The sequence below is a fragment of the Daucus carota genome, chromosome 7 (genome assembly GCF_001625215.2).
Source record: "Daucus carota subsp. sativus chromosome 7, DH1 v3.0, whole genome shotgun sequence".
Classification (NCBI taxonomy): Eukaryota; Viridiplantae; Streptophyta; class Magnoliopsida; order Apiales; family Apiaceae; genus Daucus; species Daucus carota.
Genome location: NC_030387.2, coordinates 17036729 through 17051086, shown reverse-complemented (window position 1 = coordinate 17051086; position 14358 = coordinate 17036729).

The following is a 14358-nucleotide window of genomic DNA, read 5'->3' as shown; positions in this document are numbered from 1 at the left end:
TGAAACTACAAGTTGATTCTAATTTTAAACAACCGAAAATGAAGCTACAAATTGTTTTCAGCTTCAAACGAGTCTAGAATGAGCTACAAGTTGTATCCAACTTCAATCTAGCCAATAATGAAGCAACAAGTTGTTTACAGGCTCAAACGAGTCAAGAATGAAACTACAAGTTGATTCTAATTTTAAACAACCGAAAATGAAGCTACAAGTTGTTTTCAACTTCAAACGAGTCTGGAATGAAGCTACAAGTGTTGTTTCCAACTTCAATCCAGGCAATAATGAAGCAACAAGTTGTTTCCGGGCTCAAACGAGTCAAGAATGAAACTACAATTTGATTCTAATTTTAAACAACCGAAAATGAAGCTACAAATTGTTTTCCACTTCAAACGAGTCTAGAATGAAGCTACAAGTTGTTTCCAACTTCAATCTAACCAATAATGAAGCAACAAGTTGTTTACAGGCTCAAACGAGTCAAGAATGAAACTACAAGTTGATTCTAATTTTAAACAATCGAAAATGAAGCTACAAGTTGTGTTCAACTTCAAACGAGTCTGGAATGAAGCTACAAGTCGTTTCCAACGTCAATCCAGCCAATAATGAAGCAACAAGTTGTTTTCCGGGCTCAAACGAGTCAAGAATGAAACTACAAATTGTTACTTCAAACGAGTCTAGAATGAAGCTACAAGTTGTTTCCAACTTCGATCTAGCCAATAATGAAGCAACAAGTTGTTTACAGGCTGAAACGAGTCAAGAATGAAACTACAAGTTGATTCTAATTTTAAACAACCGAAAATGAAGCTACAAGTTGTGTTCAACTTCAAACGAGTCTGGAATGAAGCTACAAGTCGTTTCCAACTTCAATCCAGCCAATAATGAAGCAACAAGTTGTTTCCGGGCTCAAACGAGTCAAGAATGAAACTACAAATGTGTTCCACTTCAAACGAGTCTAGAATGAAGCTACAAGTTGTTTCCAACTTCGATCTAGCGATAATGAAGCACAAGTTGTTTACAGGCTGATACGAGTCAAGAATGAAACTAAAAGTTGATTCTAATTTTAAACAACCGAAAATGAAGCTACAAGTTGTTTTTTCAACTTCAAACGGTCTGGAATGAAGCTACAAGTTGTTTCCAACTTCAATCCAGCCAGTAATGAAGCAACAAGTTGTTTACAGGCTCGAAAGAGTCAAGAATGAAACTACAAGTTGATTCTAATTTAACACAACTGAAAATGAAGCTACAAGTTGTTTTCAACTTCAAACGAGTCTGGAATGAAGCTACAAGTTGTTTCCAACTTCAATCTAGCAATAATGAAGCAACAAGTTGTTTACAGGCTCAAACGAGTCAAGAATGAAACTACAAGTTGATTCTAATTTTAAACAACCGAAAATGAAGCTACAAATTGTTTTCCCACTTCAAACGAGTCTAGAATGAAGCTACAAGTTGTTTCCAACTTCAATCTAGCCAATAATGAAGCAACAAGTTGTTTACACGGCTCAAACGAGTCAAAATGAAACTACAAGTTGATTCTAATTTTAAACAATCGAAAATGAAGCTACAAGTTGTGTTCACTTCAAACGAGTCTGGAATGAAGCTACAAGTCGTTTCCAACGTCAATCCAGCCAATAATGAAGCAACAAGTTGTTTTTTCCGGCTCAAACGAGTCAAGAATGAAACTACAAATTGTTTCCACTTCAAACGAGTCTAGAATGAAGCTACAAGTTGTTTCCAACTTCGATCAGCGAATAATGAAGCCACAAGTTGTTTACAGGCTGATACGAGTCAAGAATGAAACTAAAAGTTGATTCTAATTTTAAACAACCGAAAATGAAGCTACAAAGTTGTTTTCAACTTCAAACGAGTCTGAATGAAGCTACAAGTTGTTTCCAACTTCAATCTAGCCATAATGAAGCAACAAGTTGTTTACAGGCTCAAAGAGTCAAGAATGAAACTACACAAGTTGATTCTAATTTTAAACAACTGAAAATGAAGCTACAAGTTTTGTTCAACTTCAAACGAGTCTGGAATGAAGCTACATCTTGTTTCCAACTTCAATCCAGCCAATAATGAAGCAACAAGTGTTTTTCTGGCTCAAACGATTCAAGAATGAAACTACAAGTTGATTCTAATTTTAAACAACTGAAAAGAAGCTACAAATTGTTTTCCACTTCAAACGAGTCTAGAATGAAACTACAAGGTTTTTCCAACTTCAATCTAACCAATAATGAAGCAACAAGTTGTTTCCAGGCTCAAACGAGTCAAGAATGAAACTACAAGTTGATTCTAATTTTAAACAACAGAAAATGAAGCTACAAGTTGTTGTTCAACTTCAAACGAGTCTGGAATGAAGCTACAAGTGTTCCAACTTCAATCCAGCCAATAATGAAGCAACAAGTTGTTTCCTCGGGCTCAAACGAGTCAAGAATGAAACTACAAATTGTTTTTCAACTTCAAACGAGTCTAGAATGAAGCTACAAGTTGTTTCCAACTTCATCTAGCCAATAATGAAGCAACAAGTTTGTTTTTACAGGCTCAAACGAGTCAAAATGAAACTACAAGTTGATTCTAATTTTAAACAACCGAAAATGAAGCTACAAAGTTGTTTTCAGCTTCAAACGAGCATTATTTTTACCAAGGCACCCAAGTGTCGCCAAGGTAAGCATACTAGTGAGTCACTTAGGTTGCACTTCACTTATAAGTCTTGGGAGGTGGGGCACAAGTGTGCCTCACTATTAATTGATTAAGTTGAGGTCAGTAGAGTATAATTAGGAGGTATGGTCTTAGACCTTATGTGCTACTTGATTAAATGCTTAATTACTTAGGAATAATTAGAAGATTATTAAGTGCTATAGTTAAGTAACTAAGTGCCATGCTTTACTTGTTATGTGCATTACTTGATGATTGTGTACTTGTTTTAATTAAGTTAAGGGTATATTTATTATATATGTATATATGTATATACTTATACGCGAAAGGGTAGTAGTGACGAGGATAATTAATTATAGGTGCAAGTAGGAGGCCAGGCAAGGAACCCCTAGAAGCATCTATCAGGAGTTTAGTAAGCTTTATCCAGGCAAGTGAAAATCTTCCTCTATACTGCTTTGTAACTGTAACCTGGTGAACGTTAAATTACTGTTTATTTAGGACTGAATTACTTATCACCCCTGTGTGATCATGACTTTGGATTCCAATAATACCTAATACTGGAATTACCTTTTCATATTTTATTACCCTACACCCACATGATTATACTCCAATAGTCCCTTGATGAATAATGAGAAAAACTGCACCCACAAACCTGAATTATCTCATTTGGAACCCTGATCTTAAAACATCCTTTACTTTGAAAGATCACTTGTATTTTGAAAACAATCCTTGCTATAACTTGTCTTTGATCAAGACCCCTTTTTGAAATGATTTGATTTGAAATGACCTTAAAAGGAATTGGATAATAATTTTATATTAAGACTGAGGCGCCAGTCTATTATTGCAAGCATCAGTAGGGGGAGCCTGTGTCTGTTGTGGGCCAATGTGTGCCGAGGATCCTCCCTGGTTGAATCACTTTATGTGGTTCGGAGCTTGTGTGGGCTGATCACCCCTCAATGCTCGTAGCGCTGTGTGTTTCCAATTCCAAAATTGATATCCCACTTGCACTTTACTTGTGTTTATACTTGTGATATCTATTGTTGCTTTTGCACTTGATTATATGCATATTGTGAACTGTTTTATTACTGCTTTCACTTGCTGAGCCTTATGCTCATATATATTGTTGTTGTTATAACCCTTCAGTGAAACCCGAGAATGGCCCGTTTCAAGCAGACCGCACGTAAATCCACCTCAGGCAACGGATTGCTTACCGCCGTATGATGGAGCAGGTTGGGAACTCGTAGTTCCCGAGTTGTTATCTTTTAATCTTTTGGGATTAAAAAACTGTATTATGACTTAGAACTTAATTTGGATTCTATTTGGGTTGTAATAACTTTAGATGTTGTTATACTCATTTCCTGGTGACCGGGGATGTGGATTTAGATTTTAGTTCTACCTATCTCATAACTCTATAATTCTAGTATTTATCGTTTTATGCATGCTTTTAGTCGGTTATTTAAGTTGGGTCCGTCACAGTTGTTATATCCCTCCCCCTTCAAAATTTTCGGTTGTTTAAAATTAGAGTCAACTTGTAGTTTCATTTTGAACGTTTGAGCCGGAACACCACTTTTTGCTTCATTATTAGCTGGATTGAAGTTGGAAACAACATTTAGCTTCATTGCAAGCTCGTTTGAAGTTGAAAACAACTTTTAGCTTCATTTTCAGTTGTTTAAAATTAGAATCAACTTGTAGTTTCATTCTTGACTCGTTTCAGCCTGTAAACAACTGTTGCTTCATTATTGGCTAGATTGAATTGTAAACAAATTGTAGCTTCATTCGAGACTCGTGGGAAGGGAAGGAAAACAAATTGTAGCTTCATTTTTGGTTGTTTAAAATTAGAATCAACTTGTAGTTTCATTCTTGACTCTTTTGAGCCCGGAAACAACTTGTTGCTTATTATTGGCTGCATTGAAGTTGGAAACGTACTGTAGCTTCATTCCAGACTCGCTTTGAAGTTGAACCACAACTTGTAGCTTCAATTTCGGTTGTTTAAAATTAGAATCAACTTGTAGTTTAATTTGACTCGTTTGAGCCTGTAAACAACTTGTTGCTTCATTATTGGTTAGATTGAAGTTGGAAACAACTTGTAGCTTCATTCTAGACTCGTTTGAAGTGGAAACAATTTGTACCTTCATTTTCGGTTGTTTAAAATTAGAGTACTTGTAGTTCATTTTTGAATCGTTTGAGCCCGGAAACACAACTTTTTGCTTCATTATTGGCTGGATTGAAGTTGGAAACTAATTTAGCTTCATTGCAAATCGTTTGAAGTCGAAAAACACCTTTTAGCTTCATTTTCAGTTGTTTAAAATTAGAATCAATTGTATTTCATTCTTGACTCGTTTCAGCCTGTAAACACCCTTGTGCTTCATTATTGGCTAGATTGAAGTTGTAAACAACTTGCAGCTTCATTCTAAACTCGTGGGAAGTGGAAAACAAAATTGTAGCTTCATTTTGGGTTTAATTAGAATCAAATTGAGTTTCATTCTTGACTCGTTTGAGCCCGGAAACAACTTGTTGCTCATTATTGGCTGGATTGAAGTTGGAAACGACTGTAGCTTCATTCCAGACTCGTTTGAAGTTGAACACAACTGTAGCTCATTTTCGGTTGTTTAAAATTAGAATCAACTTGTAGTTTTCATTTTTGACTCGTTTGAGCCTGTAAACAACTTGTTGCTTCATTATTGGCTAGATTGAAGTTGTAAAACAACTTGTAGCTTCCTTCTAGACTCGTGGGAAGTGAAAAAACAAATTGTAGCTTCATTTTTGGTTGTTTAAAAATAGAATCAACTTGTAGTTTCATTCTTGACTCGTTTGAGCCCGGAAACAACTTGTTGCTTCATTATGGCCGGATTGAAGTTGGAAACAACATGTAGCTTCATTCCAGACTCATTGAAGTTGAAAACAACTTGTAGCTTCATTTTCAGTTGCTTAAAATTAGAATCAACTTGTAGATCATTCTTGAGTGTTTGAGCCTGTAAATAACTTGTTGCTTCAGTACTGGCTGGATCGAAGTTGGAAAAACTTGTAGCTTCATTCTAGACTCGTTTGAAGTGGAAAACAATTTTTAGTTTCATTCTTGACTCGTTTGAGCCCGGAAACAACTTGTTGCTTCATTATTGGCTGGATTGAAGTTGGAAACGACTTGTAGCTTCATTCTAGACTCGTTGAAGTTGAACACAACTTGTAGCTTCATTTTCGGTTGTTTAAAATTAGAATCAACTTGTAGTTTCATTTTTGACTCGTTTGAGCCTGTAAACAACTTGTTGCTTCATTATTGGTTAGATTGAAGTTGGAAACAACTTGTAGCTTCATTCTGGACTCGTTTGAAGTGGAAAACAATTTGTAACTTCATTTTCGGTTGTTAAATTAGAGTCAACTTGTAGTTTCATTTTTGAATCGTTTGAGCCCGGAAACAACTTTTTGCTTCATTATTGGCTGGATTGAAGTTGGAAACAACATTTAGCTTCATTGCAAACTCGTTTGAAGTTGAAAACAACTTTTAGCTTCATTTTCAGTTGTTTAAAATTAGAATCAACTTGTAGTTTCATTCTTGACTCGTTTGAGCCTGTAAACAACTTGTTGCTTCATTATTGGCTAGATTGAAGTTGTAAACAACTTGTAGCTTCATTCTAGACTCGTGGGAAGTGGAAAACAAATGTAGCTTCATTTTTGGTTGATTAAAATTAGAATCAACTTGTAGTTCATTCTTGACTCGTTTGAGCCCGGAAACAACTTGTTGCTTCATTATTAGCTGGATTTAAGTTCGAAACAACATGTAGCTTCATTCCAGACTCGTTTGAAGTTGAAAACAACTTGTAGCTTTATTTTCAGTTGTTTAAAATTAGAATCAACTTGTAGTTTCATTCTTGAGTCGTTGAGCCTGTAAATAACTTGTTGCTTCAGTACTGGCTGGATCGAAGTTGGAAACAACTTGTAGCTTCATTCTAGACTCGTTTGAAGTGGAAAACAATTTGTAGTTTCATTCTTGACTCGTTTGACCCCGGAAACAACTTGTTGCTTCATTATTGGCTGGATTGAAGTTGGAAACGACTTGTAGCTTCATTCTAGACTCGTTTGAAGTTGAACACAACTTGTAGCTTCATTTTCGGTTGTTTAAAATTAGAATCAACTTGTAGTTTCATTTTGACTCGTTGAGCCTGTAAACAACTTGTTGCTTCATTATTGGTTAGATTGAAGTTGGAAACAACTTGTAGCTTCATTCTAGACTCGTGGGAAGTGGAAAACAAATTGTAGCTTCATTTTGGTTGTTTAAAATTAGAATCAACCTGTAGTTTCATTCTTGACTCGTTTGAGCCCGGAAACAACTTGTTGCTTCATTATTGGCTGGATTGAAGTTGGAAACAACATGTAGCTTCATTCCAGACTCGTTTGAAGTTGAAAACAACTTGTAGCTTCATTTTCAGTTGTTTAAAATTAGAATCAACTTGTAGTTTCATTCTTGAGTCGTTTGAGCCTGTAAACAACTTGTTGCTTCATTACTGGCTGGATCGAAGTTGGAAACAACTTGTAGCTTCATTCTAGACTCGTTTGAAGTGGAAAACAATTTGTAGTTTCATCTCGTTTGAGCCGGAAACAACTTGTTGCTTCATTATTGGCTGGATTGAAGTTGGAAACGACTTGTAGCTTCATTCCAGACTCGTTTGAGGTTGAACACAACTTGTAGCTTCATTTTCGGTTGTTTAAAATTAGAATCAACTTGTAGTTTCATTTTTGACTCGTTGGAGCCTGTAAACAACTTGTTGCTTCATTATTGGTTAGATTGAAGTTGGAAACAACTTGTAGCTTCATTCTAGACTCGTTTGAAGTGGAAAACAATTTGTAACTACATTTTCGGTTGTTTAAAATTAGAGTCAACTTGTAGTTTCATTTTTGAATCGTTTGAGCCCGGAAACAACTTTTTGCTTCATTATTGGCTGGATTGAAGTTGGAACAACATTTAGCTTCATTGCAAACTCGTTTGAAGTTGAAAACAACTTTTAGCTTCATTTTCAGTTGTTTAAAATTAGAATCAACTTGTAGTTTCATTCTTGACTCGTTTGAGCCTGTAAACAACTTGTTGCTTCATTATTGGCTAGATTGAAGTTGTAAACAACTTGTAGCTTCATTCTAGACTCGTGAGAAGTGGAAAACAAATTGTAGCTTCATTTTTGGTTGATTAAAATTAGAATCAACTTGTAGTTTCATTCTTGACTCGATTGAGCCCGGAAACAACTTGTTGCTTCATTATTGGCTGGATTTAAGTTCGAAACAACATGTAGCTTCATTCCAGACTCATTTGAAGTTGAAAACAACTTGTAGCTTTATTTTCAGTTGTTTAAAATTATAATCAACTTGTAGTTTCATTCTTGAGTCGTTTGAGCCTGTAAATAACTTGTTGCTTCAGTACTGGCTGGATCGAAGTTGGAAACAACTTGTAGTTTCATTCTAGACTCGTTTGAAGTGGAAAACAATTTGTAGTTTCATTCTTAACTCGTTTGAGCCCGGAAACAACTTGTTGTTTCATTATTGGCTGGATTGAAGTTGGAAACGACTTGTAGCTTCATTCTAGACTCGTTTGAAGTTGAACACAACTTGTAGCTTCATTTTGGGTTGTTTAAAATTAGAATCACTTGTAGTTTCATTTTCGACTCGTTTGAGCCTGTAAACAACTTGTTGCTTCATTATTGGTTAGATTGAAGTTGGAAACAACTTGTAGCTTCATTCTAGACTCGTTTGAAGTGGAAAACAATTTGTAACTTCATTTTCGGTTGTTTAAAATTAGAGTCAACTTGTAGTTTCATTTTTGAATCGTTTGAGCCCGGAAACAACTTTTTGCTTCATTATTGGCTGGATTGAAGTTGGAAACAACATTTAGCTTCATTGCAAACTCGTTTGAAGTTGAAAACAACTTTTAGCTTCATTTTCAGTTGTTTAAAATTGGAATCAACTTGTAGTTTCATCCTTGACTCGTTTGAGCCTGTAAACAACTTGTTGCTTCATTATTGGCTAGATTGAAGTTGTAAACAACTTGTAGCTTCATTCTATACTCGTGGGAAGTGGAAAACCAATTGTAGCTTCATTTTTGGTTGTTTAAAATTAGAATCAACTTGCAGTTTCATTCTTGACTCGTTTGAGCCCGGAAACAACTTGTTGCTTCATTTTTGGCTGGATTGAAGTTGGAAACAACATGTAGCTTCATTCCAAACTCGTTTGAAGTTGAAAACAACTTGTAGCTTCATTTTCAGTTGTTTAAAATTAGAATCAACTTGTAGTTTCATTCTTGAGTCGTTTGAGCCTGTAAACAACTTGTTGCTTCATTACTGGCTGGATCGAAGTTGGAAACAACTTGTAGCTTCATTCTAGACTCGTTTGAAGTGGAAAACAATTTGTAGTTTCATCTCGTTTGAGCCCGGAAACAACTTGTTGCTTCATTATTGGCTGGATTGAAGTTGGAAACGACTTGTAGCTTCATTCCAGACTCGTTTGAAGTTGAACACAACTTGTAGCTTCATTTTCGGTTGTTTAAAATTAGAATCAACTTGTAGTTTCATTTTTGACTCGTTTGAGCCTGTAAACAACTTGTTGCTTCATTATGGTTAGATTGAAGTTGGAAACAACTTGTAGCTTCATTCGAGGCTCGTTTGAAGTGGAAAACAATTTGTAACTTCATTTTCGGTTGTTTAAAATTAGAGTCAACTTGTAGTTTCATTTTTGAATCGTTTGAGCCCGGAAACAACTTTTTGCTTCATTATTGGCTGGATTGAAGTTGGAAACAACATTTAGCTTCATTGCAAACTCGTTTGAAGTTGAAAACAACTTTTAGCTTCATTTTCAGTTGTTTAAAATTAGAATCAACTTGTAGTTTCATTTTTGACTCGTTTGAGCCTGTAAACAACTTGTTGCTTCATTATTGGCTAGATTGAAGTTGTAAACAACTTGTAGCTTCATTCTAGACTCGCGGGAAGTGGAAAACAAATTGTAGCTTCATTTTTGGTTGATTAAAATTAGAATCAACTTGTAGTTTCATTCTTGACTCGTTTGAGCCCGGAAACAACTTGTTGCTTCATTATTCGCTGGATTGAAGTTGGAAACAACATGTAGCTTCATTCCAGACTCGTTTGAAGTTGAAAACAACTTGTAGCTTCATTTTCAGTTGTTTAAAATTAGAATCAACTTGTAGTTTCAATCTTGACTCGTTGAGCCTGTAAACAACTTGTTGCTTCATTACTGGCTAGATTGAAGTTGGAAACAACTTGTAGCTTCATTCTAGACTCGTTCGAAGTGGAAAACAATTTGTATCTTCATTTTCAGTTGTTTAAAATTAGAATCACCTTATAGTTTCATTCTTGAATCGTTTGAGCCCGGAAACAACTTGTTGCTTCATTATTGGCTGGATTGAAGTTGGAAACAACATGTAGCTTCATTCCAGACTCGTTTGAAGTTGAAAACAACTTGTAGCTTCATTTTCAGTTGTTTAAAAATAGAATCAACTTGTAGTTTCATTCTTGAGTCGTTTGAGCCATAAACAACTTGTTGCTTCATTACTAGCTGGATCGAAGTTGGAAACAACTTGTAGCTTCATTCTAGACTCGTTTGAAGTGGAAAACAATTTGTAGTTTCATTCTTGACTCGTTTGAGCCCGGAAACAACTTGTTGCTTCATTATTGGCTGGATTGAAGTTGGAAACGACTTGTAGCTTCATTCCAGACTCGTTTGAAGTTGAACACAACTTGTAGCTTCATTTTCGGTTGTTTAAAATTAGAATCAACTTGTAGTTTCATTTTTGAATCGTTTGAGCCCGGAAACAACTTTTTGCTTCATTATTGGCTGGATTGAAGTTGGAAACAACATGTAGCTTCATTCCAGACTCGTTTGAAGTTGAAAACAACTTGTAGCTTCATTTTCAGTTGTTTAAAATTAGAATCAACTTGTAGTTTCATTCTTGACTCGTTTGAGCCTGTAAACAACTTGTTGCTTCATTATTGGCTAGATTGAAGTTGGAAACAACTTGTAGCTTCATTCTAGACTCGTTCGAAGTGGAAAACAATTTGTATCTTCATTTTCAGTTGTTTAAAATTAGAATCACCTTATAGTTTCATTCTTGAATCGTTTGAGCCCGGAAACAACTTGTTGCTTCATTATTGGCTGGATTGTAGTTGGAAACAACATGTAGCTTCATTCCAGACTCGTTTGAAGTTGAAAACAACCTGTAGCTTCATTTTCAGTTGTTTAAAATTAGAGTTTCATTCTTGAGTCGTTTGAGCCATAAACAACTTGTTGCTTCATTACTGGCTGGATCGAAGTTGGAAACAACTTGTAGCTTCATTCTAGACTCGTTTGAAGTGGAAAACAATTTGTAGTTTCATTCCTGACTCGTTTGAGCCCGGAAACAACTTGTTGCTTCATTATTGGCTGGATTGAAGTTGGAAACGACTTGTAGCTTCATTCCAGACTCGTTTGAAGTTGAACACAACTTGTAACTTCATTTTCGGTTGTTTAAAATTGGAGTCAACTTGTAGTTTCATTCCTGACTCGTTTGAGCCCGGAAACAACTTGTTGCTTCATTATTGGCTGGATTGAAGTTGGAAACGACTTGTAGCTTCATTCCAGCCTCGTTTGAACTTGAACACAACTTGTAACTTCATTTTCGGTTGTTTAAAATTGGAGTCAACTTGTATTTTCATTTTTGAATCGTTTGAGCCCGGAAACAACTTGTTGCTTCATTATTGGCTGGATTGAAGTTGGAAACAACATGTAGCTTCATTCCAGACTCGTTTGAAGTTGAAAACAACTTGTAGCTTCATTTTCAGTTGTTTAAAATTAGAATCAACTTGTAGTTTCATTCTTGAGTCGTTTGAGCCTGTAAACAACTTGTTGCTTCATTACTGGCTGGATCGAAGTTGGAAACAACTTGTAGCTTCATTCTAGACTCGTTTGAAGTGGAAAACAATTTGTAACTCTCGTTTGAGCCCGGAAACAACTTGTTGCTTCATTATTGGCTGGATTGAAGTTGGAAACGACTTGTAGCTTCATTCCAGACTCGTTTGAAGTTGAACACAACTTGTAGCTTCATTTTCGGTTGTTTAAAATTAGAATCAACTTGTAGTTTCATTTTTGACTCGTTTGAGCCTGTAAACAACTTGTTGCTTCATTATTGGTTAGATTGAAGTTGGAAACAACTTGTAGCTTCATTCTAGACTCGTTTGAAGTGGAAAACAATTTGTAACTTCATTTTCGGTTGTTTAAAATTAGAGTCAACTTGTAGTTTCATTTTGAATCGTTTGAGCCCGGAAACAACTTTTTGCTTCATTATTGGCTGGATTGAAGTTGGAAACAACATTTAGCTTCATTGCAAACTCGTTTGAAGTTGAAAACAACTTTTAGCTTCATTTTCAGTTTTTTAAAATTAGAATCAACTTGTAGTTTCATTCTTGACTCGTTTGAGCCTGTAAACAACTTGTTGCTTCATTATTGGCTAGATTGAAGTTGTAAACAACTTGTAGCTTCATTCTAGACTCGTGGGAAGTGGAAAACAAATTGTAGCTTCATTTTTGGTTGATTAAAATTAGAATCAACTTGTAGTTTCATTCTTGACTCGTTTGAGCCCGGAAACAACTTGTTGCTTCATTATTGGCTGGATTGAAATTGGAAACAACATGTAGCTTCATTCCAGACTCGTTTGAAGTTGAAAACAACTTGTAGCTTCATTTTCAGTTGTTTAAAATTAGAATCAACTTGTAGTTTCATTCTTGACTCGTTTGAGCCTGTAAACAACTTGTTGCTTCATTACTGGCTAGATTGAAGTTGGAAACAACTTGTAGCTTCATTCTAGACTCGTTCGAAGTGGAAAACAATTTGTATCTTCATTTTCAGTTGTTTAAAATTAGAATCACCTTATAGTTTCATTCTTGAATCGTTTGAGCCCGGAAACAACTTGTTGCTTCATTATTGGCTGGATTGAAGTTGGAAACAACATGTAGCTTCATTCCAGACTCGTTTGAAGTTGAAAACAACTTGTAGCTTCATTTTCAGTTGTTTAAAAATAGAATCAACTTGTAGTTTCATTCTTGAGTCGGTTGAGCCATAAACAACTTGTTGCTTCATTACTGGCTGGATCGAAGTTGGAAACAACTTGTAACTTCATTCTAGACTCGTTTGAAGTGGAAAACAATTTGTAGTTTCATTCTTGACTCGTTTGAGCCCGGAAACAACTTGTTGCTTCATTATTGGCTGGATTGAAGTTGGAAACGACTTGTAGCTTCATTCCAGACTCGTTTGAAGTTGAACACAACCTGTAGCTTCATTTTCGGTTGTTTAAAATTAGAATCAACTTGTAGTTTCATTTTTGAATCGTTTGAGCCCGAAAACAACTTTTTGCTTCATTATTGGCTGGATTGAAGTTGGAAACAACTTGTAGCTTCATTCTAGACTCGTTCGAAGTGGAAAACAATTTGTATCTTCATTTTCAGTTGTTTAAAATTAGAATCACCTTATAGTTTCATTCTTGAATCGTTTGAGCCCGGAAACAACTTGTTGCTTCATTATTGGCTAGATTGAAGTTGTAAACAACTTGTAGCTTCATTCTAGACTCGTGGGAAGTGGAAAACAAATTGTAGCTTCATTTTTGGTTGATTAAAATTAGAATCAACTTGTAGTTTCATTCTTGACTCGTTTGAGCCCGGAAACAACTTGTTGCTTCATTATTGGCTGGATTGAAGTTGGAAACAACATGTAGCTTCATTCCAGACTCGTTTGAAGTTGAAAACAACTTGTAGCTTCATTTTCAGTTGTTTAAAATTAGAATCAACTTGTAGTTTCATTCTTGACTCGTTTGAGCCTGTAAACAACTTGTTGCTTCATTACTAGCTAGATTGAAGTTGGAAACAACTTGTAGCTTCATTCTAGACTCGTTCGAAGTGGAAAACAATTTGTATCTTCATTTTCAGTTGTTTAAAATTAGAATCACCTTATATAGTTTCATTCTTGAATCGTTTGAGCCCGGAAACAACTTGTTGCTTCATTATTGGCTGGATTGAAGTTGGAAACAACATGTAGCTTCATTCCAGACTCGTTTGAAGTTGAAAACAACTTGTAGCTTCATTTTCAGTTGTTTAAAAATAGAATCAACTTGTAGTTTCATTCTTGAGTCGGTTGAGCCATAAACAACTTGTTGCTTCATTACTGGCTGGATCGAAGTTGGAAACAACTTGTAACTTCATTCTAGACTCGTTTGAAGTGGAAAACAATTTGTAGTTTCATTCTTGACTCGTTTGAGCCCGGAAACAACTTGTTGCTTCATTATTGGCTGGATTGAAGTTGGAAACGACTTGTAGCTTCATTCCAGACTCGTTTGAAGTTGAACACAACCTGTAGCTTCATTTTCGGTTGTTTAAAATTAGAATCAACTTGTAGTTTCATTTTTGAATCGTTTGAGCCCGAAAACAACTTTTTGCTTCATTATTGGCTGGATTGAAGTTGGAAACAACATGTAGCTTCATTCTAGACTCGTTTGAAGTTGAAAACAACTTGTAGCTTCATTTTCAGTTGTTTAAAATTAGAATCAACTTGTAGTTTCATTCTTGACTCGTTTGAGCCTGTAAACAACTTGTTGCTTCATTATTGGCTAGATTGAAGTTGGAAACAACTTGTAGCTTCATTCTAGACTCGTTCGAAGTGGAAAACAATTTGTATCTTCATTTTCAGTTGTTTAAAATT